Here is a 25,388-nt window from a genome sequence, read left to right as displayed (position 1 = left end):
TTTACCTCGCGCCCCCACCTTCTCGTATCGCGCGCCGTCGCGGTCCGTTTCGTGTTCCCCTCGTTCCGAACGCGGAACGAGAAGAAACGGTGCACGCGTGTTGTTCTTCCCTCCAGCCAACGATACTTTCGATTCTTTCTTTCTTCCCTCGTATCTCGCGTGTACAGTTGGCCACGAAAGTGTTCGATCTTTTACAAATAAATTACGTGTCTTGTACGAAACGTTTTCAAGTTTCATCAGAACCATAATGACACTCGATTATCTTGATTGCATTGGTATGTATGTATTGGTACAGTTAAAACAAATCGAAAAAGACGTATAGAAGCTACAGAATATCTTACGCCGCTGCGTATACCACACATTCTAAATTATAAAAGTATCGAAGCAGTCGATTGTGCATAATATTCGTAAACCTCAGCACTCGGCGGAATCGTATTTAATACTTAGTCTGTACATAAGGCAGCTGGTTATGCTCGATCCTTTCGTTGTAAATACGCGTTTGTAATATTAAATACGTAGTTTGGAATTTCTGTGTACACTTTCAGATTGGTATTGTGCCACTGCTTAATCACGATAATCGTGTCTCATTGGAACGAACGCAATGCACACGATAATGCCATATGCATAAAGATTTTCTATTTCAGGTGTTTTAATACTTTCTCAGAATGTTTTGCTTCCACTTTAACGTGTAATTTTTTTTTTTTCGCCAGACGTTCTTCCCGTTTTTAACGTCGAGAAAGGCGGTCTCTGGTTTTGTGAAAAAGGAGAGACGCTGTGAAATAAGGTGGTACCCATTTGCATTTTATTCCGACCACTTCCCGATCAGATACACCGCACGTTCGCGCCCCGTGTTTGTTCTTTTTAAACTTAAAACGGGGGCTATTGGCTCGCTTCCTTCGTACCTTTCGTGACTCTAATCGCTATCATTCCCACCTTCCGGCGACGTGAAACAACGACCAGAGGCGTGGAGGAGAAAAGTCGCCTTGTCCCCAGATTCTACGGCATAGATAACACGTTCCTAATACTCGATCATTTCAACCAGGTAATTCTTCTATATAAATCAGCCTCGTAAATCACCGTATCCAACTGATCTAACGTCAAAGAACGTTTGAAAACAAATTGAAGACGTTCAAGGTACCACAGAGGATATCGGGTTAGAACCGTTTCGATGAAGCGGAAACGCCGATGAAATAGGATCGCCAAGGTCATTGGCAACATTTTTAAACCGTGTGTCATGCATCTGTATTTGTACCTGCTTATTTTAACAGCAACGAAAGCAAGGCCGATGACACGCGTCGTTCGAGTGTTCAAGGTCGTCAAAGGTCACTTCGAACGCTATACGAGCCGTCTGTTTGTCAAATCGGTTGACTTCACGCAACAAAAAGTAGAAGAAACTGGTGAAATTGTACGAGATAAGCATCGATCAAGCGGATCGCAACGAAAAGTTGAAGAAACGTAAAACAGCTGAGTCGACCAGAGTTTGGACTGTAAACGGCTCATGCAGCTCGTGAACTCTTTTTTTTTTTTCTTTCTTTTTTTTTTTTTGTCTAATCAACGGTCCACTATGAAGCGTTAGAGTGCATATTTCGAGTCGATCGACAAACGCATAAATCATTCGAACAACGGTATACCAAACGCGTACTTGGACTTGTTCCGTTACGCGTCCACGTTACTCCACATGTTTCGATCCGCGGAAGAATGAGTGACGGTTCTAAGAGGCACGATGACGTGGTGGACGCGGTCCACAGGTTGGCAATTACAAAGAATTGGAGGAGTAAGGCAGAAAGAATTTCAATCGGGGAAAAATTTCTAACATGGTGCGGAATCGGAGGCAGAGTCGAAGCGAATTAAATGGAAAAGAGCGGACCGTCCCTCGATGGCTGGTTGCGCAAGGTCCAATTAACCATTACGTTAAATACAGCTCTCTAGTTACGTACGCTGTGCTCTTCGATCATTTCATGCTCACGTTCACTTTTACGATGCCCTTTCGCGACCCATGGGCTTCCTTTGGTTTTTGCAACGCGTGCTCGATAATTAAGAGGCAACTGGCGCTCGTGATCCCTGAAAATTGCTTTGTTTCAGAGCTACGTCCTTCTTGTTTAACGTAGGAACCATTGACGGACGAAGTTTAACGCTTGCAACGAAGAAATTCCACGAACGAAACGAACGTCCATGTACTTTGCAAAAACTCAAGGAAATTCTCAAAAAATTTGCCATTCTACTGGGTTGGCAACTAAATGATTGCGGATTTTATCATTAGATGGTAATGACAAAAGCCGCAATCACTTAGTTGCCAACCTAATAAACCTATGAAGTTTCTGTAAACGCGTAAACTTTCTACGAACATTTACAAAGTCTATGGACAATTTCTCGTTTTGGACATTTTAAACGAATAGCATTTATTTAATTTAAGAAAAGAAAGAAGGTGATGGAAGAGAAAGGAATCGATCAGGCGGACCGTGATCCCTGAACATTACTTCGTTTCAGAACTACGTTCCTCTTGTCTAACGTTGGAACCATCGACGGGTGAAGTTTAACGCTTGCAACGAAGAAATTCCACGAACGAAACGTACGTCCATGTACTTTGCAAAAACTCAAGGAAATTCTCAAAAGTTTACCATTCTATTTGGTCGGCAACTAAATGATTGCGGATTTTATCATTAGATGGTAATGACAAAAGCCGCAATCACTTAGTTGCCAACCTAATAAACCTATGAAGTTTCTGTAAACGCGTAAACTTTCTACGAACAGTTACAAAGTCTATGGACAATTTCTCGTTTTGGATATTCTAAACGAATAGCATTTATGTAATTTAAAAAAAGAAAGAAGGCGATGGAAGAGAAAGGAATCGATCAGGCGGACCGTGATCCCTGAACATTACTTCGTTTCAGAACTACGTTCCTCTTGTTTAGCGTAGGAACCATCGACGGGCGAAGTTTAACGGACTTGAAATGAAGAAATTCCACGAACGAAACGTACGTCCATGTACTTTGCAAAAACTCAAGGAAATTCTCAAAAATTTACCGTTCTATTGGGTCGGCAACTAAATGATTGCGGTTTTTATCATTAGATGGTAATGACAAAAGCCGCAATCACTTAGTTGCCAACCTAATAAACCTATGAAATTTCTGTAAACGCGTAAACTTTCTACGAACAGTTACAAAGTCTATGGACAATTTCTCGTTTTGGATATTCTAAACGAATAGCATTTATGTAATTTAAAAAAAGAAAGAAGGCGATGGAAGAGAAAGGAATCGATCAGGCGAACCGTGATCCCTGAACATTGCTTCGTTTCAGAACTACGTTCCTCTTGTCTAACGTTGGAACTATCGACGGGTGAAGTTTAACGCTTGCAACGAAGAAATTCCACGAACGAAACGTACGTCCATGTACTTTGCAAAAACTCAAGGAAATTCTCCAAAATTTACCATTCCACTGGAAACTAAGTGATTGCGGTTTTGCCATTACCACCTAATGTAACTTGGATTATAAGAATTTATGGTATGTCTGATTCTAGTTGAATCTAATGCTTAAATCTAAAGGGTAATGTCTTTTTAGATCTGATCTGTCGTGTCAAGTAATTGGGTAACTAATGGGTTTTGATAGTTGTTAACTCTTATATTATATCTGTTACTGAATTTGGTCAACAGAATAGCAAATACGCTTATTTACTTGTCCAAAGTCCAAATGAAACTGAACTTATGTACTTTACTATGTACCTTTCTGTACCCGTTGAGTTAACTATCTTTTTAAGGAGAGCCATACAATTGCGTCATACCTCTTTTAGGCAAAAACGTCCATCTCGTGACCGTGGCTACGTTCAACGACCAGATGTGGCATTTCGAGCCCAAGCCTACTGTCGTAAATCTCGGCCAAACATAATCCGATTAAATCGTAAACAACGACTTCTAAGTACAGCTATAATAAAAAGTCTAGACTAAATTATTGGGGATTTTCCCAAAAATTCCAAAGGAAAGGCCCCGATGTTCTTTCATCTCCGACATATATAACATTTCGTATTATCTTTGGATCCTCTGTTTTCGCTGTTGTTGAAACGAACAGCGAAATAAAGAAACAGTTGGCAAAATTTCTATCGACGATATGTCTAGAGAAAAGTAGCGTTTAGTGCGACAGGTAAAATGAAATGGATATTCATAATGAAGAAATTACGAAAGGTCGTTCCATCTACCTGTTGGCTTGTTATATTCGTCGAGTATAAACAGGGGACGAAGAATGGCCATTCGCAAACTGCCTTTAACATCTTACGACTTGTTTTATCACCATACTCGTTAAACTTAACTATTTGTCTTTAAAACACTGTGACTAATACGAAATCACTGGTATCATTGCGTACATATATAACTTCGCTCTAACGACCTTTGATTTTATGAACTGAAACGAAATTTGAAATTTAGATAAAAATTCGACACGAACTTCGTACAATGCCATATCGCATCGTAATATTTTTCGTTATAATTCGCCAGAATCCAACGTAGGCTATTAAATTCCAAGAAGAATTTCATAGTCGAGAGACGAAGCAGATCTGTTGTATCCTTCTTACGTGGCAAACAGATTTCCTTTCGTAAAATAGTCTTTCAAAGGGCTATATTTTTAAACGAATTCCGATTAAGAACAAAGGAACGGAATTGAATAAGAGGCGCGCATATAGGAGAACCTCTCCACCTTCATTTTCTTCGCGTTCAGACGAATAGCCAAGCTTCCAGTTGTTTCCGTGCTCTCGTTTCCAGTATTTGACGCGAGTTGATCCAATATTCGATCGACAGACGTGTCGCAGGCGATGACGTAGGCCGCCCTTTGAAACTGCGTTTCACGCAAGTGGAATGTCGACCTGTTTGTCGCAGGAAACCAACTTTCCTCGTGTGCTTATTTTCCAGCCCTATTCTTCCCCTCTTTCGCCCTATTTTCCCATTTCGATAGTTCAAACACTTCGGAAAGTTTGTTGGGCTACCGATTGGATCCGACGATCCTCGAAATACTCACCGCCTGATCGATTCCTTTCTCTTCCACCATCTTCTTTCTTTCTTTTAAATTAAATAAATGCGATTCGTTTAAAATATCCAAAACGAGAAATTGTCCATGGACTTTGTAACTGCTCGTAGAAAGTTTACGCGTTTACAGAAACTTTATAGGTTTGTTAGGTTGGCAACTAAGTGATTGCGGCTTTTGTCATTACCATTTAATGATAAAATCCGCAATCATTTAGTTGCCGACCAAATAGAATGGTAAACTTTTGAGAATTTCCTTGAGTTTTTGCAAAGTACATGGACGTACGTTTCGTTCGCGGAATTTCTTCGTTGCAGGCGTTAAACTTCACCCGTTGATGGTTCCTACGTTAAACAAGAGGAACGTAGTTCTGAAACGAAGCAATGTTCAGGGATCACGGTCCGCCTGATCGATTCCTTTCTCTTCCATCACCTTCTTTCTTTTTTTAAATTAAATAAATGCTATTCGTTCAAAATATCCAAAACGAGAAATTGTCCATAAACTTTGTAACTGTTCGTAGAAACTTTATACGTTTACAGAAACTTCATAGGTTTATTAGGTTGGCATCTAAGTGATTGCGGCTTTTGTCATTACCACCTAATGATAAAATCCGCAATCATTTAGTTGTCGACCCAATAGAATGGCAAATTTTTTGAGAATTTCCTTGAGTTTTTGCAAAGTACATGGACGTACGTTTCATTCGCGGAATTTCTTCGTTGCAGGCGTTAAACTTCACCCGTCGATGGTCCCAACGTTAAACAAGAGGAACATAGCTCTGAAACGAAGCAATGTTCAGGGACCTCGTTCCTCCTGATCGATTCCTTTCTCCTCTACTCTCTCCAAAATAATTTACCTATAATTCTCAATGAGAATTGATTGTAAAAAGTCTACCGAATAAAAAAAAAAATCCTGTTGACCGTGTATTTGTTATTGAACCTAAGATTATTGTCATTAGCATCTCTAATCGTCACGGTTAATTGTCAAATTCTGTAACAGTCATATAATCACCTTGAGAATTTATTATTATCTTCATTTAGTGACCAAGTAATCATTGTTATTATAATATAAGTCTCTAGTGAGAACTTATTATTTTGTAGTGAAATTGTTCATTGCTAGTGAACTTTATTCTGTAATAATCTGTGGCGGCACTCGACCACGGAACTTTCCAGCGGCTTCGCGACACAAAGCGCTATACCTTCAAAGCGTAAGGCCGACACGCATGTACCATCGATATCCCTACGGTTCTTTCGCCGAACATTCGGAAGAATGCATACGCGGCAACTGTCGCGGACATCTAATAAACGCGTGCGTAGTGGGGATATCGAGGAACAACAAAGAAAAGAATCCGTTTGGTTTCGAACGAAAGATTCATTTTGCCCCGAGCTGCGAAGTGTGAAAAAGGTTAGCGTCATAGCGAAGCAAACACAATTCGAGATACGTAATTATTAACTCTTGATTGTTAATCGTTGATCTTTAATCGTTATTTGTTGATTGTTGATAGCTTAATAAACATTTTTGTAGAACATCAAGAGTATTTTTTGTGGACACCTTCGCCAACCACCTCAAATCATATTTGTACCATTAACTATCATCTATATTGTATAACACAAAAATGGCTAATCCAAATGAAGGTTCGTTAAACGCCCTTAATCCTAATGCTAACTCGATATATATTTATAGAATATTTCTGGAAAAATAAAGACCGTGGAACGAGAATATGCAGAAGGATAGATGACTATTGACACAAGGGTTAACGAGCAAAATGTTTTTGGAGTGTGGAGAACAGTCGGTAGAAAAAACGAAGAAGAAGAGAAGAGACAGAGGAACTCTGATATTTAAAGGTAGCATTCAGAGTATCGCATGACCCTTCCCAAGGAACAAAACCCAACGGCGTCGACGGGAGTCGGATGATGAAAAAGTGCACCGCTGCCACGGCTATCCGCAGCGACTTCAACTTCGCCGTACACATACGAAAGAAAGAACGTGGCCGCATTGTTTCAACCCTTCGCGTTAACAACGTCCCCCGCGAATACGAGGATGGCGGAAGAGCAGACGAGCGAGAAGTCACGGTCCATTTTTCCTCGGCTTTATTTCGCGCCCGTCGCTGTCCCGAATCCCTCAGTGTGTCATTAGTTTTGCCTTTATTCAACGCACGTGTTCACAACTGCGTTCCACCCACAATACAATGCTTCGAACTACGCTACGAATATATAGAAGCGACGCATCTTCCTACCAAAACGCAAGTATACTAAATGAAAACGATAGAAGCGAAGTATAAAATTAAAGATCTCAGCCCTTTATCCGGAACTTTCCTGATAACCGATATCATCATATCGAATGACACGCGGTAAAAATTTGAAAAACGTGTGGGAAGTTGTAGAAAACGAGGAAACTGGTTAATTGGAGTTCGATAAACAGATTGCAGGACCCTTTTGCACCTTGGCAAGCACCGGTCATTTTGACTGGTATTGGTATAAGTAGCCTAGTGTTAACACTAGAATTACCATAACAACCAAATTGACTGGTTTTACAATTTTATTTTCAAATTCCTACCTCGTGTTATATTTTTTCCGCAATGATGTAGTGACATTCGCAATGATAACTAAAAGAATAATATAATGAATTTTATTTTGTTTTTATTTATTCAAATTTAAAATAATTTTGTATGAAGGCTACTCATACCAATACCAGTCAAAATGACTGGACAAAGTGCAAAAGGGTCCTGCAATCTCTTTATCAAACTCCAATTAACCAGTTTCCTCGTTTTCTACAACTTCCTATTCGTTTTGAAATTTTTCTTGCGTATCATTCGATATGACGATGTCAGTTATCAGCAAAAATTCCGGATCGATCGCTAGATCGCTAGACGCTGATACTAGAACTACCATTCCAGTCAAATTGACTGGTTCTACAATTTGATAAATATGTCAACCCTCGTTTAGGATCCCAGATGGATTAATAATACTAAAAATGTATTACGTAACATGGAATTGCTTCTGTAAGAAAGTAATAAATCAATGAATATAAAAATATTCTATTATTAGGTATTTTTTAAAGACCAGTCATTTTCACTGGTTTTGATAGAAATAGCTTCGTGTTAACTGTAGGTGGTTCTAGTGCTAAATTGATGCGTTTTACAACTTTGAATGCACTCTATACACTTTACCGCAAATTTTACAATGTATTACGTTGTCCAAAAAGTGTCTTTCTTTTACAGACACGTCTCTTACAACAACGCATCTTTATACAAACATGAAACCTAATCTGTCAAACGTTGTGATCTTTATCTTGATAGAACAAAATGGATCATACGTAATTCGATAAAATAATATAAAACTGAAAATGTCCTACATCCATTATTTTGTTATATAAACGAAAGAAACTTTTCGGACGACCTAATAATTGTGCACATCCTTAGTTACGAGAAGTATCTCCAATTATACATAAAAATAGACGCTTAAGTAAATTGAAATTTTCCAATTTTACCGACTACGGTATAAAGTGCATATGGTATCCCATCGATCGATGGAACCATGAGTTTCCCATGAAGTTTATAGATCCGTTGTTTTTTCGTAGAACAGCTTCTCGTATGCATCTTAGCAGCCTTCAATCCCTTCTGTGATTATAACTTGCACACCTGCCTTACTATTTCTGTACATGCGTTCAAGATAATTACGATTTCCTTTTCTTTACGGTTAATTAACCTAAGCATAAGAAAAAAGCCGTTGTTCCAGATAGTTTATTTGTGTCGGTGGGCCAATCACGGGGCAGCAACAGCGTTGAAGAAAGCTCGGTAGTCGCGAATCTCGTTAATTTTCTTTGGCGGTGGTTGTAAGTAGAACGAGCGTAAATAAAGTAAACGTAATTAGGCCGAGCGTAAATGACGTAAACGTAATTGGAGCGGCCGTAAATTGCACTTGGAAAGAAATTCCACGACTTTTATCGAAGAGGTAGACATTTTCCATCGAATCGACGTACGTAGAGATTGATATTTCGATGGACTTAATGGAGATATTAATATTTAGATGGAACACCGAACGCGAGAATTCCAACTTTTTCTTAGAAAACGAAGATGTCTCGCGTCGTGCATATTGCGGATCTGGATAGAAATTAACAGAAAAAGTGTCTCGCACTACGGGCGACTGTGGAATTATTTATTTCCTCCGCGTCGTTTCATTACTGTTATTTAACTCTAGCAGAAATCATCGAGCGTGACCAACGTTTTTCACGATAGTCTCAACCACATGGAACGCGGTGAGACCTAAAAAGAAAAAAAAAAAAGTAGGGAAATAATTTCGATCTCCGTTTTTCTTTCGCTTGGAAACTCGCCGGAGGAAGAGCGGTCTTTGCTTTCTAGCGCAGCCAATAATTATTCCCTGTACGACGTACGTATATTCCTGTAAGAAAGTCCTGGAATTCTTTTTAAAAATCGTCACCGCGTAACGCGTGGCGAGACAATGCGACGAAAAGCTTTGAGGGGGGAAATACGCTGGTAGAATTTTTCGCGCGGAATTATTAAAAAGAAAGCGAAGAGACCGTTTCGATCTCGTTTCTATCTATTCGAAAGTGATCGAACTTTGTTTGCCAACGTAGCTGACAATTATTTCGCGTATTACAATATCTTGCAAGGAAATTGTGAAATTCTTTTTAAAAATCGACTACGCCACGCACCGAGGCAGAGGAAAAATCCAACGGGAGAAATACACACGGACAGCGGTAAGAAGGAAAAAAAGGGGTGGAAAAAAGAAAAACAGGGAGAAAGAGAGACGAAGGGAGCAGAGGGAATAGGAGGAGTGCGCAGCAATACGCACCGTAGAAACGAGATATGTGCGCAGACGAGCTCTCGTCGAAACGTGAACCCTATTTTCCCGGGAATTACGAGTGGGCCCGGGGGTAAGGGTGGGGGATGGTTACACGGGGGAGGTGCACACTTCTCGACAAAAGATCTTTTTTCCATTCCTCGTGGCGTCGCTAGGTACGAGCTTCTCTCTCAAACAGCTACTACCACCACCCTGTGCCTCGCGACCCTCTTTCCACCGACCGAGCTGTTTCTCTCGTTCCTCTTTGTCCCTGTTTCGCTGCAGCGCGCGCTTTTCATGCGGAGCTCGGGCTCGTGTATTTTCGCGAAAATAGGCCGCGTGGAGAGGAATGGCGGATGAAGAGCGAGCGAGAAGAAGAGAAAAAGAGTAGCGGCTGGTTGCGGTGACCTCTTTCTGGCCACCTACCCCGCCGCTCCGCTCGCTGGTGGCTGGTCGGCCGATCGAACCGAGGCGGACGGACGCCTCGCAGGTGCTACAAAGGGTTGCTCTTTTATACCACCTTGCTGCCATTCGGTTACCTTTGATTTCACCAACCCGCTAAAATTACCCATCGGTCGAGAAAAATTCTTATCGATTCGACACGCTAAATGCTGAGATATTTTCACCTGAGATTTGCTTCCGACGATGTTTATGTAATAAATTTGAGGAGTATATATGTTTTGTCCGTGATACCAGTTGTTGCTGGCTGTAGATGTCGCCGCCACTGGGGGTATATTGCTGTATTTTCTTCCTATTTAAGAATCGTGGAAGAAAAATCGGACTTTGGGTCGCCGGGATTCGATCCCGGGGTCCGAACGTTCGTAACCTAAGGCGCTAACCACTGAGCTACCGTCGTCCGTTGCTAGTTAGTGTCGAGTGGCGGTATTTGTGCTGTCGAGTGCCGCCACAAATTTCGCTGGTCACCTCTGACTCCAGAAACATGTTAATCAATCGTTGAGGGCATTGCGATCGATTAGACAAAATTTCTTTCAGAATTAGCTGCGATAATACAGGTGTGTAGAATTCTTTGGTCGAAGATCTGATGACAGAAATGTAGAATCGCCGTAACGCGGTGTAATATCGATGGTGGAAGAATTCCAACTCTTTCACTTTCGATATATACTTCGAACGACATTTACGTGGAATTATTTGGAAATGGATCGGATCGAATGTTATTCCTCGAATAAAATAAAAATTCGCTTTGGGATAATACGACCTCTACCACGTGATTCAGCGTAAACGTTAAACGCTGCAGGTGCATCAGCATGTAACTAGGTGTGTTTTTTTTCGCATCGTCTGCAGTCCTGCAAAGAGAAAGGAAGACGGGCGGCGAAACTTCTCTTTGCTCGAGGGAAACGTTTCGAAAGAGAGGAAGAACTGTTGCTGGCGCGAATCTTGGTCGGTCGTAAACGTACATCCGATTTCGATACTAGTTACGCAGCTCTTTCCTATTACCTCTTCTCTTTCTCCAATCCAATTCCCCTTTACGAAATAATAGGCGAAATCGCTTTTAGAAATTATATTAACCCGAATAAGACCTGAGTGGAGGGAAAGGAATAAATGTGAACGTCGAGGGAACCGATGACAGCGTCCTCCAATGTAGAAAGACGGATAAGATGTAGAAATTATACATTTGGAAATTGCGATTTGTAGTAAATTATATAGGCAATATATTCGATACAGAAGTTGATTCGATGATTTAACGATGAATTAATTCGGTAATTATTTTACATTGAATTAATTACCAATTTATATCAGAGATATTTCTCAACTCGATAAAAATCAATTACAAATCTTGGGGAATCCATCGAATTGATTTCTACGCTTAATAAATTCAGAAGGAGAGAGAGAGAGAGAGAGGCGTGTGATGGACGAAGCGGAAGAAGAAGAAGAAGAAGAAGAAGAAGAAGAGAGTATCGAGGAGGAGGCAAATGGAGTTGGACTTCTAGGAAATCGGACTGCGTGCGAGAGAATCGTGGAGACTCGGGAAGAAAGAAGAGCAGAGAGTAAGAAGAAAGGAGGAGGAAGTTAAGTTGGAAGAGCAAAAGGAGGGAGATGAGAAGGAAGGAAGATAAAAGGGGTAAGGAGGGGGAAGTGTGGGTGTTATAGAGAAGGAACAGAGGGGAAAGGGAATGCCCCCTTTTATGCTGCGTACGTATGATGTGTCTATGTGTGAGAATACCACCACCGGAAGTTGGAGGCCACCGCCTGACCTTGCAGCGGTCGGTCGGTTTCAACTCTGGCTAGCAGCCCCGTTCAACACTCGATTATATACCGGGTGTCTCATAAATTTGGATAAGCATGGGTCATCGAGTACTAGAATACAGATGAAACCACGATTCTTCCGTATTAGGCTTTAAATAATTCTACTGCAACGTATCTTTGCAGAAGCATAACGACCAATTTTCATGAAATTCGATTCACTGAAATTTTCCGTTTTTTTTTTTTTAATCAATGAAAAATTTGATATCCTAACACTAGAAATAACCAGTCAAAATGACTGGTTCTACAATTTTATGAATGTGTCCACCCTCTTTTAGGGATCATGGTCCCAGGTGGATTAATAATACCAAAAATGTACCACGTAATATGGAATTGCTTCTGTGAGAAAGTAATAAATCAATAAATATACAAATATTCTATTATCGTGTATTTTTTAAAGACCAGTCATTTTCACTGGTTTTGGTAGAAATAGCTTCGTGTTAGCTATCGATAATTTATTCCTAACTTTTTATATATATTTCCTCAATATTTATCTCTCTTTGTGCTTGCATTTAACTGTGCCAAATATCGTCACTATTGTTAACTTTTCTCAGTCGCGTTTATATCGTTCGAAAACATACCACTACGTGATAGAATCGCGCGAATATTAAATATCAAGGTTGTTAGAAAGTTTGCTAAGTACAACGTCGCTTATGTTTACATACTCGACGATAGTTCGACTATAAACGTTCAAGCGTATTTTCTATATTTTAAGGAACTGAGATTCTTGGCTGCAACGTAGGTAGAATATCGAGGAATACGTGTGGAAAGTCACACGTACAAAGGAGAACATTTTTCTGGTCTCGATACAGCCAATACCGTTCCACCGATCGAACAACCAAACGAGGACAAAACATTGCCAGCCTCGCAAGATCGGATATGGACCCCTTTAACAGACTGAAACTCTAATATGGGCCATTGAAGCCGATAGCACGATATTTCTTGGTCGTTTGGATGATCGAGTTCAAACATCTTTTACGCCGATCCAAGTCACAGTGAATTTCGTAATCGAAAGTCGAATCATCCGTGTCGCGTATCCAACAGGTTTCGAGGCGATCAAGACTCGAGAACGTTTCCACCGTCATTTTCTCCGCGTGCCAATAGCGAAAAAAAAAAAAAAAAAAATAAAAAGATAAAAAATACAAATTACACCCAAGACAGTGTGTACGTGCACAGTTAGATATTTTCCTTGTATTAATCAAGTTTCTGTAGAAGAATCTGTAATAAGAAATAATAGGAAAGAAATGAAACTAGTCGTTCGTGAGCGAAGCAGAAGATTCGATCGATGACTTGTTCCGATGAAACGCGAATTTCGACGATCGACGATCGATGAAACGAACGTTTTAATGTTCGCCTTTCGACCACGCGTTTATAGATACAGCTGTTCATACGAAAAGGAAAAGTCGAAGAAATGTCTGATCGCTAAGGTAAATATTTTTCTTAACTTTCTTGGCTAAATTCCAAATCTGAGTGGAAATCCTCGCGATTCTCCATTATCTATTTTAACGCGTTCTTCGAATTACCAGGCTCGCGCGAATCGAATCATTGCCACGCGTTAAATCACCCACGACGCTACTTAATTGCTATATCTTTCTTACATCTGGTCTTACAATCTTATCACGATTTTCATTATGCGCTACGTATTACCTGACACGTCACCAGTCTAGCCAAGTTTCTCTATATTCAACGTGTGCAACGATTCGCTTTAATCCGTGTCTGAAGCCACAAAATCATCGCTGAAAATAACGTTGTTGGAGAAGAATGAATTTCACGAAAGAAGGCTCGAAAACAGTCGTTAACGATTGCAAGTGGAAGTGACGTTACGAGATCCTGCGCTCTATCAATATCTTTTCTCACAGTGTAAGCTCGTAGTCGATGAAGGAAGGCTTCGTATACCTAATGAGTTTCCCAATGACGTATCTTCGATAAATTACCTCCGTATGGGGTTCTCCGTGACACAGAGGTCGTCACGGTGGTGCGGCACGAGTGAATGGGCGATCTAGTATTTGCGAGGGATGGAGAAACCGGCTTTAAAGGGGATGTAACGGTATTGCTAACCCTCCATCGAAAATACGGATCGCTCTACCGAATCGTCTATCGCTCTTATTTGTCTGCTGCTATTTTCTCAGAGTGCAATCGGTTTCTTTCTGTTGCTCTCTGTTAATCCTTTGCACTGCGAATTTTATCTCAATCTCGTTACCAGCAGCTGCCAACGTTTTTAAGCGTTTTATTTGAAATTTAATTAGAAAATAAGACAATTTAAATAAATGAAGGAAGAAAGAAATTCACTTAAATACCAGTTTTATTCGCACTATTGTTGTATTTTCTAATTTTTAAGCGTATGATATATCCTGAAACAATTTCCAGAATACAATCCTCCTTTTCTTTCGCACGTTTCAGAAAAAAATCTGCGACTGAGAGAACGTCGAGTGGGACTGGACAAAGGAGCTCCTCGGATAAAAACTGACGCTCAGTCACATTCGACATAGAAGTGCAAAGGGTTAAAAGGTTGCAACTAACGCATTAAACGACTTTCGATATTCCAGATAAACGAATATCTAAGGTTTAACGTGAACGAAATTTTATTGCCAACAAACAGAATAACGTGGTTCGTATAAGGCGAAGGTAAACCTGTATTAGTACCGTTAGTACAGAGTATATATAATTAGGAATCTATTTACGGATTTCTTTGATTATTTCCTACTTCTAAATAGCTTTACACTTTACGAACGCTCCAAGCTATCGAATCTTCCTACAAACATAACAGCAGCCATATTTTCTGTATACGTTGAAAACATTCGCAAGTTCGTTCTTTTACGAACAAAACTATTTTATCAACTGGAAATAGCAAGCAGAAATTTGTTTCACCCGTTAAATCTACCAAATTTTATACTTTGCACGTTCCATACGTTTCCCCATACGTATCTAGTGCATTCTGTGTTCGTTAACACTAGAATTACCATACCAATCAAATTGACTGATTTTACAATTTTATTTTCAAATTCCTACCTCGTGTTATATTCTTTCCGCAACGATGTAATGACTTTGGCAATGATAACTAAAAGAATAATATAATGAATTTTATTTCGTTTTTTACGTATTCAAATTTAAAATAATTTTGTATCAAGGCTACTTATACCAATACCAGTCAGAGTGTAAAAGGGTCCTGCAATTTGTTTATCGAAACCCAATTAACCAGTTTCCTCGTTTTCTACAACTTGCCACACGTTTTGAAAATTTTTATTGCGTATCATTCGATATGACGATATCAGTTATCAGGAAAATTCCAGATCGATCGGTGGATCGCTAGATGCTGACAGTAGAACTACCATTTCAGTCAAATTGATTGATTTTACAATTTTATTTTCAAATTCCTGCTTCGTGTTATATTTTTTCCGCAACGATGTAATGACTTTGACAATGATAACTAAAAGAATAATATAATGAATTTTATTTCGTTTTTTACGTATTCAAATTTAAAATAATTTTGTATCACGGCTACTTATACCAATACCAGTCAAAGTGTAAAAGGGTCCTGCAATTTGTTTATCGAAACCCAATTAACCAGTTTCCTTGTTTTCTACAACTTGCCACACGTTTTGAAAATTTTATTGCGTATCATTTAATACGACGATATCAGTTATCAGGAAAATTCCGGATCGATCGCTAGATCACTAGATTATGACAGTAGAACTATCATTTCAGTCAAATTGGCTGGTTTTACAATTTTATAAATATATCAACCCTCGTTTAGGATCCCAGATGGATTAATAATACCAAAAATGTACTACGTAACATGGAATTGCTTCTGTAAGAAAGTAATAAATCAATAAATATGCAAATATTCTATTATTAGGTATTTTTTAAAGACCAGTCATTTTCACTGGTTTTGGTAGAAATAGCTTCGTGTTAACTATCGATAGTTCCAGTGTTAATCTTGAAACATCTCGTAACATCCGCGATCTATTTATTAGGTTGTCCGAAATGTTTCTTTCGTTTTATAAGGAAATAATACGCGCACAATGTTTTTAGTTTTTATTAGTTCATTGAATTATGCAGGAATATAATAATAGAAATAGAACGAAATGAATCATACCTAATTTAATAAAATAATATAAAACAGAAATTGTCGTTCATCTATTATCACCTTATGAAACGAAAGAAACTTTTCGGACAACTTAATATTAATTGAAAGTTGGCTGTTCGTCATAGCGCCAATCATTGCCAAGAAACGTTACCGGTAATGACCGAATTGCCCTTTGTTAGAAAAAGGAGTTTCGAAAAAAGAAGCGAAAAAGGATCGCGACAAGGATACGAGCTGGAAAGGCCGAGCAAATGGGCAAAAACGAAACACAATTTTTCGTTAGCAGTGACGACATCGTGGCTCCGACTAGTCTCTCGCATCGAAGCGGAGAGCGTAGCACGGTGCTGTGACGAGGGGTTTGATGGAAACGAATGCAGCCGCCTTTGGTCAGAGCACACCCCTTTCCTGCACATCCGTGGTTACCCAGCACCCTTCAATCCCCTTCCACGAACCCGTTTCTCGTTCAGACCACCTCCACGACAAGCTTTATCGGGCAACGCCCAGATAGGGCTCGAAATATCGAATCTCCACCCCCGCCGTGCCATCTATCACTGGAGGGCCTACACTCGCCCACAACTATTTTTAGATTTTCATATTTCCATATTTTCCTGGCATCCTTGCCGAATTATCATCCCCTTCGTTCAAGGTGATTCGGCTAATTAATACGAGGTTTTTTAAAACGCTATTTTGCTTCGGAACATTCGAGCAACTTTACTCGAATGACATTCACATTTTCTGCCAGTCGTAGCAAGGGCCCGCGAGCAAAACGTGTGTAACAGTGTAAACAATGTTATAAACGCATTTCTAGAATAAAAGGAAGAGAGTATGCGGCGAAAAGAACGAAAAAAGTAACAACATATTGCGATCGTTGTAAGGCGGCACTCTGTCTAACATTTTTTTAAAAAATTGCATGAAAAAAGGAAATAATTATGTTAAGTCCATAATACTGAATTGTTATGTTTTTACTATCGTATGTCTGCTTATAATGTCGAGATAAAATAATATAAACCTATCTTGTACTATCTATTTTGTGAAATACATGTGTGCGCCATCGCGATGTACGCCGTTCAACGGGGCAGACACGTGTGAACCGCCGATGGCCCACGCCGACGTCAACGTGTTAATTAATGTGAGACTGGTTTTTAAAAGTAGCGTTCTGGGATCTGCGGTTCATCGGGGTTCGAGCGAACGTCGCAACATCAGCTGATACATCGTCGAGGAACGAAACATCGCGAAGTACAGTGATATTCTTTGATTCGTCGATTCAATGAAGATGCAAGAGAGAGATAATCGGAGCCACAGTGTGTCAATTGATCCACAAGCTTACTCCTTGTATTATCTTCGCTTCCGCGCGACTATTACATCCTTTTAAAGCTATATATCTCTTGTACTTAACGTACGTTCGCGAATCTATGTTCGTAGGCGAGCACCTTAAAAAAGAAAGGAAATTTTGATGGAACATGACCAGTCTATTATTAACCTTCGATATTTTACAATCTATTTTTAGTACATTACGTGTTATGTTACGAAACAAAGTTGTTTTTTTTTTCCTTACTAAAAAGTTAAATCCAACGAGCTGCAGGACGAAAAAAACGATTAAAGAATCGTAAAGCAGACGTCTGGACGCGGTGTCCCGTTTATCGTACGGTGAGTTGGTCATACTTTTCCGAGAACGATCCTTTCTCAGAAATAGCCTTGACTTTTCGGCCACGGCCGAAAAAACGTGGGCCGTACGCTGGCTGAATAGCAATAGCCAAAACGAGTCACTCTCCGTCTGAGATCGACGCTCATGACATGACTAATGGCTTGTTTACAACGTCACGACCCTGTTCCTTTTTTTCTTCCTGCCATGCAAGTGAGCCAGCTCCATTAACCGAGACTTCGCCGCAAAACAACGAACCTGTCGTCGCAACGTTTTGCAATTATCGTAAATTCCACGCGTGACCATCGCAATCCCGATAATAATCGAAATACAATATAAATACAATATAACAATAGTTTCGATTAAAATTCCATGACAATCTTTCGTTATATCCGACCAAAGAAATATTATAATGTTTGCGGCAAAGCGAAGTAATTATTAAGAGAAAACGGAGTATATTTGTCTAAAGCGAATAAAAGAATAAAATATGAAGGAAGGATATCCGAGGGCGGGACGAGAATAGTCGACAAAGTACTGGAGAGAAGGCGATGGCATGGCTGGGACGAAGAGGGTGGCACACGTGCACTGCCCAGCTCTATTTTTATGTGTAACTCTCTAGAGATGGCCCTCCGCGAGCTACGTGGGAGTCCGTGCACTTTTTCCACGTTGAACGCGCTCGCCAAAAAATATCACAGTGGTGCAAAAAGGATAGGAACGAACCTCTTCTGTTCTCGCTTCAAAGAATTCCGTCTGTCAGAAAAACTACGTAGCAGGAATTCGTTGCAGTTTTTCTTCGAGAGAAATCGAGTTTCTATTCATTGATTCGCGCGTCGTGGAAGTGGACGGTGATCGTTCGAGGAAATGCAACAACTCGTTTACCATTTTCGACTCTCACTGCGCAAGAGGAAGGCGAAGAAGTTGTAATTGAATTTTGTGCCTGAAACATCTGCGCCAATCCGATCTGCGTAAAGTTCAATTATGCCTATGTAAGTGAGTTTCGTAAGAGACAGCCACGTTCCCACGTGACCTTTTTCTTCGCGGACACTCGGTAAAAAATGTCTTTTCATCGAATTAACAGCGCTCGAATTGACTTTGTCACGCGAGTCACAACTTCGAATTCCACTAATTGACCATGTTAGGCTAATTCCCGGCGAACATTCGTGTATAAGAAATTGTCGCCAACACTGCGTGGACGTACGCTACGTACTGATATCACGATCAGTATCGCGATACTGATTTTCTGTATCCTCGTTTCCTCCGTCTCTATACAGTGGCTTTGTTCGTACGAGAGCGACGCTCACGAAACAAAGTACAGTGAGGAATCACGCATACCAACGAATTGATATCGCTCGGACTGACCGATTCTCTTCTGCGTTTTATTTCTCTCTTTTATCTTAATTAAGACACAACTGGTCTATGAAAGGCGATGTCTATGAAATCTGGAATTTTTGGCAACCAACGAGTCAGAGATAAGGAACGTACGATCAACGTCTAGCTACTTTATCAAGTAGATACTGTATCGCGCGAGTGTGTTCCTTGTGCGTCACTCCTGAAGGCGTACTTTGTACGTGGCTGGAGGTAGTTTTATTCGACCGAGACGAGGAAAGAGAGAAACTAAAATTTCAAAGTACGAAGTACGAAGATGAAAGCGAAGGAGAAACAATGGCTAGGAAGATGAGAAAGACCGTTGGCGCGATTCTATTTCTCCAAGTCATCGAAAGGATAAATCTTTTGGTGTCCTTTCAATTTCAAAAATAGTTTCCACTCGGCTGCTAGTTGAAAGAGTAGAGGAGGATAGAAGCGATGGACGAAGAGGAGCAGAGGGGCAGAACCTATTTTCCGGTTCGTGGTGGCTTCTGTGTAACAAAGTCGACGGTAAAAGGGGGCTTCATCCCTTCGTGTCTGATCGGCGCCTTTGATGGTCACCATGGCAACTTGCCTCCTCGGCTGCTCCTTCCTTCGTCTGCTCTTTGCTTGCTCTTTTCCTTCCTTACCAAAGTCCCACCTCCTAGTAGATCTATCTACTTGTATACGCATGTACGTTCGTGTTATCTGATCGATCGAGTTTTTCGATAAATATAGATGTTCAAAGGAATGTAATTTTGCTGTAAATTTGGAAGTCCTATCACGCCACTCTTCTTTATTAGTCGCTATATTTGCAATTATTTCATACACGTTCAACTACGTTCTCAGTGTCCAGTTATGTTAGTTTTGACGTATATCGCGGAACGTTCGAAACGGGATAGGTTGGCGATTCGACGAGCTGCTCGAAGAGAGCTCGACCAGGCAATGTAAGTTCGTCTGGGAATAGGCAATGGATTCGAAATCGAAGAACAGGGTGGTTATCGCGGTGCCTGGTGCACGAGTCGTTCGAATTGGTTCCGCAAATTGCGTTCCGTGCCGAGCTAATGAATTTGCCCGAACTCGATCGCCGTCTGGATTGCTATATCGATTTGTATCGCGGAGTAATTGAAGATACCGCGAATCTAACGACGATAATGAAACCCATTCACGGTTCTGCCTTTTCCGATAAATAATAGTTAGGGTTACTCTGAAAAATAGCAGAGCTTGCGTACCATAAACTTGTTTACCATCGGCATGCATGCAATAAATAAGAAACACATCCGTGACCTGTTTCCCGCGGTTTATTTTCCACCACGATCATTATTTTTCACATTAGTCAGACCATATTGGCAGACCCTGTCAAAACAAAATGCTAATTCCTCCAGACACGCTTCAATATTTCTTATTTCTTGCTGAATCATCGAAGCTGAGTCAAAGTACAGCCGATATGTACGATCCTTGGTAATTACTTTTACTCCGCTTTTACCGTATATTCTTATTCAGATATGTATAATTTTATGTGCTAGACTAGGTTAGATGCGTAGTAGTGATACTTGTACGTGAATATCAGTGTGTGTGGAAGTATGTGCGTGCGCGGCGTCTCGAAAACAAATGAATGTAAACTGTTCGGTCGGTTAACAGTCGGCTATGAAGATACGCACGTGCAAGTGTGTATCGATGAATATCCTTGAAATCGTTTATCAAATAAATATATAATTATTATAATATGATTCCTAAGTGTAAATTTAGTGTTCCTATAGCATTATTTCGGCTATTAAAATTCGGCTACAAAATTCTCAACGATTCTTTTCAGACGCAGCTTAACCCCTTAACCTACGATTTACGTTCGAGAATTTTGGGCCGAAAACGTAAACAAGCTCGCGCAACCTTCGAGCCATTCGCACGATTTGTGTAGTAGATCCCCACCAGCGATGTCCGTAATATTTACGACTGGTCCGATCATCTACTACGAGCTATGCCGGTAATATTTGCGTTTGGCCCGATCATCTACTACGGACTATGCCCGTAATATTTGCGTTTGGCCCGATCATCTACTACGGGCTATGCCCGTAGTTTTAGGTTAAGGGGTTAAACTCCATTATTATATATATGACCATTTTATCGTCGTTTTAAAGAGGTTAATTTTTTTTTTTAAGAATCGAGCATTAACGAGTAACGAAACACAGAAGGTTAGAAAAAACAAAGTTAACCAGTTTGTCCGTTGAAAAATTCCACCGAAACAGCGAACATGGTATCGATGCTATTATTAATTAAAAATAACACGTATCTTCTTCAATTATTCGCGCAACGTGCATCGACTTCTCTAGTCGACCGAATAATTACGAGCGGTAGTGTACGTGCGCGTATGTGTATTGTCGGTTAGAGTCGGAAAAATGGTTGGCCCAGTTTCACAGTACAATTGGCCCGTGTACCGCGTGGAAAGCAAGAGTCGTTGGAGGCAACGGGGTATCGGGTCAAGCGGATAAAGAGAAGCATAGAGTCGCGTGGAACGTGGATAAAAAAAACATGCAAGTCCGGCGGAGCGAGGGAAGCACGTGCGTGATCGTTGACCGGGGAACGGTGAAAGCGAGTCGCAGTCAGCTGAGCGGGAATTAAACGAAAGAACTTCGGCCGGTCTCTCCCGAGGGGGGCGGCGAGGAAACTTTTCTACTGTGTGTTACGACTAGCCTAGTTGCCCGTGGAAGAAAGTGAAGCCGGACAAAGAGCCAGCACGACACAAAGCCATGCGCGAGAGAGAAGGGAAACACACGGGAAGGGTGAGCCGATCGAACGCAATCGGAGATCGCCTCGTCAATATCCCTCCTTCGCCGTTTTTTCTCCAACGATACGATAATCCATCGATTTTTCTTCGATCATCGATCGGAAAATTGATACGATAGGTGGATGAGAAAACATTCAGGAAAAGTTTGACCGATTGACTGTAGTAGAGTACGAGAGAGTAATTCGTTTCAGGAAATCATGGACGACATGTCCACGTCCACGGATCAGAGATCAACTGCTAATTAACTTCTTAATTCTCTCGAGAAACAGTTTGTCGTTTCTTTTTACTAGACGGGATTTCAGTGGAATGGATGAATTCTTATTTGCCACGACTAACGAATAGCATACATCAAATGCATTGACGTCCATGTACAATTACGTTTTGCAATGTTTTAAAGCATAGCAGTAGCTTTCGACGCAACTGCAAGGATTATTATTGAAAACGGTAATAACAGAAAGAAACTGATAATCGACGAATGAGCTGTTACATGAATTTCATATTAACAAACTCAAGACCAAATTCGAAGGGTTAATGCGATTAATACCGTGAAGAATCTCATCAAGAGACTTCTAAAGGCAGGTTCTGGAGTTTTTAATCCGCCACGCTGATCCCTAACACACTCGTCTCAGAAACGTTGTTTCCTTTGACGCGCACATGTCGAGTGTCTCGCTAGAAAAATGGGTCGCGTTCAGATCCCTCGTGACCCGGTGTTTGCTCGGTCGTACCGTCGAAACCAACGAAACTGCATTTAAAGATGATCCAATAGCTGCAAGCTTCGGTAGGCAGAGATTTCAACTCGGTAGCGAGAGGAATTTATTGATCTCGGCGCAGCCCTTTGGCCTATATACGAAACCGTATCCCTCTCGTTTTGCTCTTCATTCTCTTTCTCCTGGACTTTTTGTCCATATACACACATCTTTCCTCGGCCTTCTTTCTCTGTCGTCGTTCTTGCATGCATCACGAGCCCCCGTTCTGCGACGTTCTCGCGAGCTATTATCTCGTCGCGAAGCTTTTTATGCTTCCATAACGATCTCCTCTCTGCCCTTCTTTCGAGCTTTCTTTCCTGGCCCGCTTTCTGCCTCCCACGCCCACCCCTTTTGTTCGCGTCTTATTCACCTGAAGACGACGACAACGATGACAACGACGACGACCAAGTTGAAACCACCTGGCGAGTAGCCCCTTCATAATTTGTTCTAATATTTATGGTCAGTGTTTGCAGTCGTTTCGCGACAACTTCTTCGACGAGCTCTTCTTCCGCAATTCTTTCCTTCTTTTTTCTTTCTCTGTTTTTTTTTTTTCGAGTGATCGATGAAAAGAACGTTGAAAGGGGAAGAAGGGAATTAGAGTATAACGAATGAAGCAACGTTCTGCTCGGCTGATTCGACGATTCTAATGGAGAGATCCATGTCGGTGCATCGTTAGCAGAGAAATATGTACGGTATGGGAAATATGTATGATCCAGAATGGCTTGGAACGCGAAAAGAACCACCTGTCACGCGAAACGTGCCTGACCATCATTCAGCCTGACGTTTTCATCGGCGTCTTCGAACGGTCGAATAAACGACTGTCGCGACATTATAAAATATATCACGACTATGTTTCTCTGAATTACTGAATTACCGAATTAATCTTGCGTAAGGTTCATTTTCAATGAATGAATAACAAAACGAACGAATATTATTCCAAGCGTATCAGCAGCAATGAAATTGCTCTACTTATCGATTCTAAAATCTTTGGTAGCCCGTAAACTTTTTTATTTTCCATTCGTCTCTATAACTAGGTCCATTAAATACTTTCATTGATCTTGTATTCTCTAAAGTATTCGAACGTTAAGGAAACGCGAACCAGCAACGACATTGGCAGGGGAATCGATCGAGCGTGCAGCCGACTCTCTGAATTGCAAATGATGGCGAAAACTCGGAGCTAATAACTATCGCAAAGAAGCCTGTCGATCGGCTCTCGATTTCGCAAGCTACAGGAAATAAGACATCCGTCCGTGTTGAGTCGGATATCTTGATAGGCGGTTTTTCGTGTCGCGGTGCACGCATTCCTCGCACGTACGAGGCCCCCTTCTCCAGCGAGCCGTTCGAAAGCAACGAAAAAAGCGCAGAAAAGGCACGGAAGAAACTGAAGTGCACACTTTTAACGCGCGGCCACTACAGACATTCCGTTTTTGTTAGCGTAGAAGCGTGCCTCTCTCGCAGCCCGAGCACAGACACGCGCCTCTATCTGCGTGTTTCCATCGCGATTGGTCCGAATGGCCTCTTCTACAAGCCAGTGCACGGACTTTTCAAAGGATGCTGGCTCTGTTTGTGATTCGAGGCGCTCCGCGCGCCTTCCATCAGACCGTTTCGTATATCGGGATCGCGTGAAAAGCAAGTGAACTTTGCCAGTGCATGTTCACTCGCTCTCACGATAACCCAGAATATTCAGAAAAAATGGAAACTGCTTGTTAGGAACGGCAAATCGAAGGAACAAGTTGGCAAGTTTCGATAACAGTTCGATGCGCGATATGAGAATTAAAATATTTATATTTGTACGACTTTATGTGATTTATTCTTTTATTGTTAGAAATATGAAGATATATAGAGCTATTCTTTCCTTAACATTGTCGTATCCTGTGGATTATTTTTCACACGATCGTGTTTCAGGCTACTCGCGAAAGAAGAGTTTCAGGAAAAAGACGAAAGAATCCAGCTAAGATAATTAATCATTTACTTATCTATCCACGACCGTGTTCTTTCATTTTACGCTTTGCTCTACTATCTTCCTCTTGCTAGAGCTGAGTAGATCTCTGCTCTTTATTTTCCATACATTTTATTCGTTATTATAAAATTCCCGTTATCCGAAGCTTAAAATACGAAGCTTGTTAAAAGTATTTCCTGTGTTTATTCGCGCTAAAGGAAAAAGCGTTCGCCGGAGCAAAAAGACTATGTGGGCCGCCACTAAATACGGGCAACGGATTTCGCTGGCAAATTGCGTTTTACGCGAAAAGTTAGCGGGCTTCTTCTCAAATTATTATCTCTTTCAAAACCGGTATTTATTACGCGCAGTTCTCGGCCGCCGCTGGTAGACTTTTATTTACGCAAGGAAATTTAATCCTAGCTACGAAGAGCAGCGTTATTAATTTCCAAATAGTTTACCATTATCATCGATAGCACTCTTATTAAAATATCCGTTAATAAAATTTACTTTGCCAAGCAAATCCCTACTTTCGTCTTGTTCGCAGGAACATGAATGTGCGCAAGTATCCTACGGTCTAGCAGCCGTCAGTTACCAAGTGAACCGCACAAAACGTCGCATAATCTTCCTATTCTAACGTTAAATTTAGAAAACCGCATCGATTACCTTCAAGTGCATAATTACCACTATACACGTAACTAAACAACGCTATCGTAATAAACCTCCTTGAGAGAAGCACGCGTTTAATTAGCATCAGTCATCGACGTGTACCGATAAGCGAGAAGATAA

At 40.8% G+C, this 25,388-nt stretch overlaps 1 protein-coding gene across 4 annotated transcripts in view; it reads right to left on the bottom strand.

The window, feature by feature from the left end:
- LOC122570159 (probable JmjC domain-containing histone demethylation protein 2C) overlaps nt 1–25,388 on the bottom strand; it is a 234,079-nt gene that overhangs the window by 192,985 nt on the left and 15,706 nt on the right. The window lies entirely within an intron of this gene.

The sequence above is a fragment of the Bombus pyrosoma genome, linkage group LG8 (assembly GCF_014825855.1).
Source record: "Bombus pyrosoma isolate SC7728 linkage group LG8, ASM1482585v1, whole genome shotgun sequence".
Classification (NCBI taxonomy): Eukaryota; Metazoa; Arthropoda; class Insecta; order Hymenoptera; family Apidae; genus Bombus; species Bombus pyrosoma.
Note: the sequence above shows the minus strand (reverse complement) of the source record. Positions and strands in the feature narration are given on the sequence as shown.